Consider the following 6,022-nt stretch of genomic DNA (forward strand, 5'->3'; position numbering starts at 1 on the left):
TTAAGAATGTCTGAAAAAAAAAAAAAAAAGCTTACACAGAGGCAATATGTTAAGGGTGCAGTGATCCAGACTATACTCTTTGACATTGTTTTACCAACTGAGCACAAAAGGGAAATGACTTCTTTTGTCCCTCTTCTATTTTTGCCATTGGTTAGGAGAATTTCTCCTCAGTCACATATGTAGCCTAATCGGCTGCTGTCAGAGAAGTTTCCTGAGCATGTTAAAGTGTGCACAGGGATGCTTTTTAGTAGATGCCTGTGGAGTTGATGGCTCGCATGCTGCCTTGATCTAGGGCCTGTGGGATTCATTCTGTGTTTTTGATGGTGCACTAAATGGCACCTGACTCCTTGTACGAGTTCAGGAGTTTTTCCTGCTGTTTAATTCATCCTCAGGGAGTGACTTTGGAATAGGGAAGACTAGAGTTAATGTTTCTGGTATAGTTACTTTACTTGTGCAAATAGATGTATTTTTTTCAAAAATACTATTTCCCACATAAGAACAGATATTGAGAAGACCTGACTGATAGATTTTTATTCTTTACAAAGCAAGCCGATTTTTTTCTGTCTCTGGAGATAGACTTGTTCTATATTTATTAGTATAATACATGCCTGTAGAAAATTTGGAAACATATAGGTGATAAAAATGATATTAGAAACCTCAACAATCCTACCACTTAGATCTACTCATTGTTGACACTCCAGTACTCTTTTTTCTGAAGGTTCTTGATGCTTTTTCATAGTGGAGACACACTGTACTTACTATTCTGATCCTTTTAAAGTAACATTATTTGAAAGTATTTTTATCAGTTACATAATACCCTCTCCTATGGGTTCATAGTATAATTGCACATTACTGTTACAGAGAATTCAGGTTCTTTCTAACTCTGCTTCATTGTGGATACATATTTAACTGTATTTCTCATTATTTGCTGACGAAAATAAAGTCACTGAAATATGCTTGCTGAAAATAACAGTATTTTTCCAAATACTGATACATTTTGGGAAATCATTTTTCATAAATAGTCTTTGCTTTTTATTGCAAAACTAGAAAACATGAATCTTGAGAGAAAATACTTATAATGTCTCTCGATATTCTGAGATATTTGATGCAAAGACTGAAAAAAAATTATATGGTAGCAGAATTTATGGCAACTACTAAATTGATATATTAAAAAGCAAGAGAAATTGTGATATCAAAAATACTCACTATATTTTTAACATCATGCTATGACTTTGGAAAGTCCTATAATATAAAGAATCATTAGATGACTATTAAGGAGAAGGCAATGGCACCCCACTCCAGTACTCTTGCCTGGAAAATTCCATGGACTGAGGAGCCTGGTGGGCTGCTGTCCATAGGGTCACACAGAGTTGGAGACGACTGAAGCGTCTTAGCAGCAGCAGCAGCAAGGGGCTGGTGGTAAATATAATTACTGGTTGTAGGAGAACTTTACAGAAATAGGAAAGACTTAAACATACAAAGAGGTTCCAATTAAGAGATAGATCTGAAAAGAAAGGGGTTCTGTAAATCTCAAGCCAATAGAAAGATATTTGAATTTCTCACATATTTGTAAGTTAGATTCACGTATTACTAAGGTAGATTCCTGGTTTCTTGGTACAGAGAAATAAAGAATCTAGAATAACTATGATTTACATATAGTATAATCATGAAAAGATTCGAAGATAATACTGACAAAAAAAATGAAGAGTCTACCCCCAAACTCACCCACAAAAAGCAAAAATAGAGTGGTTTTATTTATGCATTCTAAAACAGATGAAAGAAACAGAAACTTTTAGGAAGGGAAAGGGTCCCTAAAAAGTGGTCAATAGCTGGAAATTAGCCATGACTAAGGCTAAGGTTTGGTTTCTGAGAGGCTGGATAAAGGGAATAGATATACTTTAATATTGCCAGGAAAGAGGTAATTTTGCAGCCCTGCTTTGTATTAAGTGCCAGTCCTTATTTTAGCAGGAGAATGGCTCATTAACTGACCACCATGAAAGTGAAAGTGAAGTCACTCAGTCATGTCCGACTCTTTGTAACCCCGTGGACTGTAGCCCACCAGGCTCCTCCGTCCATGGGATTCTCCAGGCAAGAATACTGGAGTGGGTTGCCATTTCCTTCTCCAGGGGATCTTCCTGACCCAGGGATCGAACCCAGGTCTCCCACATTGCAGGCAGATACTTTAACCTCTGAGTCCCCTGGAAGCCCCGTACCACCATGGTCCTAGGTAAACCCTTTAGCTTAGTGAACTTTAACTTAGTGACGATTTCAGCACAGGCACCTGGGATCCTTCCTAGTTGACACCAGCTCACAAATGGACATCTGGATCATCACCAACTAGGCTGGACTGTCCAGAATGCTTTCTTACTCAGAACCACATACCTCAGCACATCATGTCCTAGACCCAGTCCTTAGCTTAGTCACCATCGATGTTGCCTTTTCACAAAAAAACACAAGACAATCATTTTATTTCTAAGAAATAGAATATGAACTTTTCAGATCTCATTTCTCTGGGGGGAGGGGTGGGAGGTCTAGAATTCCTTAAATCTCAAGTGGAAGGAGCTTAGTCAGCATTGTGAAAGTGAAGTTGAAAGTTTACATTTATTTTAAGATTCGATTAGGTAGACATTTGATTTCATAATTGTGCTATCAATCAGGTTCAGAATCCAATTCATGTCTTTTTTTGCTGGGGGGGAATATTAGTGTGCAATAAATCATGTGGTTATAAAACGGTCTCAAGATAGATATTCAAGGTAGACATTCAATCAGGTTTTTTAAACAGTTCATCATCAGTTCCTAGAACCAATATTCAACACTCACTGATAGAGTAGAGTCTTGAACAAAGGGGCCTGGGAAGCAACTATTTCATCTGCATAGAAATGATACTTACTTCAATGGCTCTATCCTGGGCAGGGCCGGGCTTGGAGATGAATAGGGACATAAGGGCATCAAAGCTACAGAAGCATTCAAAGACTGCAAAATAAACAAAATAAGTGCTGTAAGGAGAAACTGAAGCAGAATGTTAAGTGATTCAGCAGAGTTTTATGATGCCTGAAAATTCCTAGGGCAGACTCTGGAATCTGACGGAGAATGAAGATGGGGTATTTTTTCTGTAATTTGAAAGGTTACAGCAACAGATTCCACAAGAGTAGTTGCTGCTGGAATCCTGAGAAGCCTCTGGCATGCTGCTTCTGATTTTTTAAAAAATTCATTACATGATATCAAATACACCTCCTTCAACTCAAATAATAGTTTACCAAGTACTCACCAAACCCAGGCATAAGACACAGGCTTTGCTCAGAGGCATCACAAAGGGTGAACTAACAAACTAGAAACAAGTACTTCAAATTACAGAGAGAACAAATTGAGTTGCAATGTTACTTTCCTGACCATAAAATGTACTAACCCATAGAATCATTACCTAAAGGAAGTGAGTAAGATGCATCTACCAGGCTTCCAGGCTTCCAGGTGGCTCATATGGTAAAGAAAAATGCCTGCAATGCAGGAGACCCTGGTTCAATTCCTGGGTCAGGAAGATCCCCTGGATTGGGAAATGGCAACCCACTCCAATATTCTTGCCTGGGAAATCCCATGCACAGAGGAGCCTGGTGTGCACAGTCCATGGGGTTGCACAGTCAGACACATCAGAGCACACAAACACAAGGAGCATTACTACAATCACTTAAAATGTGTTGAACAAAACATGGAAGGATACTTGGGAGGAAATAAGCAGGACTATGAAAGTTTTCCATCTTCTGTTTCAACTCTGTGTGTGTGTGTTAGTAATTCAGTTGTATCTGACTCTATGTGATCCCATGGACTGTAGCCTGCCAGGCTTCTCTGTCCATGGCGCTCTCCAAGCAAGAACACTGAAGTGGGTTGCCATTCCCTTCTCCAGGGGACCTTCCCAACCCAGGGATCGAACCAAGGTCTTGTGCATTGCAGGCAGACTCTTTACCATCTGAGCCACCAGGGAAGCTTCTCTATGTTATTTTAATTTCATACTCCATCCTGCTCTCTTTATATGCTTTTCCCACCTCCAATTGAAATATAGATATATGGAAGTATTTTTTTTAACATTTGTATATTATTACATTTTGCCTAGTTTTTGAGATAGGACATATGATGTAATAGGCTAGAAACTGATATATTTTATTTTTCCTCTTTTATTTTCAGAAGTATACACACACTCATCACCCTAATACATCTGATTTTTGTAATAGTCTATTCCTTGAAAATCAGTCATCATCAATAGGCTCATTAGCAGAAAGAGACTGCTAGGGGAATTTTTCTTACACACTGGAAGGAGTAAATCATCCTCTGCCCATACACGTATTTGCTATTCTGATAGTTTTAAACTGGATTTTATATAGTTGCCACAGGCTAGAGTCTCATACTGAGTAGTTCAGAATTGCGATTCCTGTAGAGTTGCACATTAGGATAATCAGACTAGTGTAGTTTGAGAAATTACATGGGGCTTGAGATATTTTAAGAGTTTTGGCATATAAGATCACTTGGCAATGGTCCACATCAACCAACATATAAGAGATTTGAAAAAACAAATGAGTAACAGTTTGTAATCCTTTAAATGAGATATTCCTGGTAGGCAATCCTCAAGTGAATGGAATTTTTTTTCCAGTAATTCAATGAAGACTAAACTATTTTTAAGGTCCCACAGATGAAAAAAATATATACATTGGAGAAATAAAAGATTGAAAACCTCTTCTATTTTTTATTTTGAGTCTTTAAAAAAGTTTATTAAAACCTGTATCTAAGTAACTGTCAAGAATATTTCCATTAATGCTTTCCATATTATTTTATACAAAGTGCCATGAAAATGTCTAACCTTATGAGCTATTATCTCTATTCTACAGATGAGGAAGCTGAGCCTTAGTAACACTGTGTGTGTTAGCCCCTCAGTGGTGTCAGACTCTTTGCGACCCCGTGGGGGATTGTTGCCCACCAGGCTCTTCTGTCTATGGAATTCTCTAGGCAAGAATATTGGAGTGGTTAGCCATGTCCTTCTCTAGGTGTTCTTCCCAACCCAAGAATTGAACTCAGGTCTCAATGGCACCCCACTCCAGTACTCTTGCCTGGAAAATCCCATGGACGGAGGAGCCTGGTAGGCTGCAGTCCATGGGGTCGCTAAGAGTCGGACACGACTGAGCGACTTCACTTTCACTTTTCCCTTTCATGCATTGGAGAAGGAAATGGCAACCCACTCCAGTATTCTTGCCTGGAGAATCCCAGGGAAGGTGGATCCTGGTGTGCTGCTGTCTCTGGGGTTGCACAGAGTTGGACACGACTGAAGCAACTTAGCAGCAGCAGCAGCAGCTCCTGCATTACAGGCGGATTCTTTACAGTGTGAGCTACCAGGGAATAATAGTATTATTATTCTGATAATATTATTATCCCTGATAATAATATTAGTAATAGTGAAAGTGAAATTCACTCAGTCATGTCCGACTCTTTGCAACCCAATGGACTATATAGTCCATGGAATTCTCAAGGCCAGAATACTCGAGTGGGTAGCCTTTCCCTTCTCCAGGGTATCTTCCCGACCCAGGAATCCAACAGGGATCTCCTGCGTTGCAGGTGGATTCTTTACCAGTTGAGCTACCAGATAAGCCCAATATACTTGATTATTAAATGGGAGAGCTAGGATGAGACTCCACACTTGCAGTGTCTTGTCCTTTTGAATACTGTAAATATCATTTTGATCTGATTAGATGCACTTTGATTAGTTCACATTGTAGGGGAGCAAAACTAGGTTCTCTAAAATGTCTCTTTAGTATGCAGATTATTTTGAGTGGAAAATAATCAACACACAAAAGGCTCTGGAAAAAACTTTGATCTGTCCTCACCCCACCAATTGCTTGAAGAATTTAAAAAGGAGGGCCTGTTGGAGGAAGGAAGTTCTCACCAGAGGTATCTGCAGTGAATATGAGCTCCTGTCGTGGGGGAAAGTCTTAGACATCAGAGTCCACTCTGTGTTCAGTTGTCTCTTCAAGGACCCAGCAAA

This window comes from Bison bison, unplaced genomic scaffold, assembly GCF_000754665.1.
Source record: "Bison bison bison isolate TAMUID 2011002044 unplaced genomic scaffold, Bison_UMD1.0 scf7180017864347, whole genome shotgun sequence".
Lineage (NCBI taxonomy): Eukaryota > Metazoa > Chordata > Mammalia > Artiodactyla > Bovidae > Bison > Bison bison.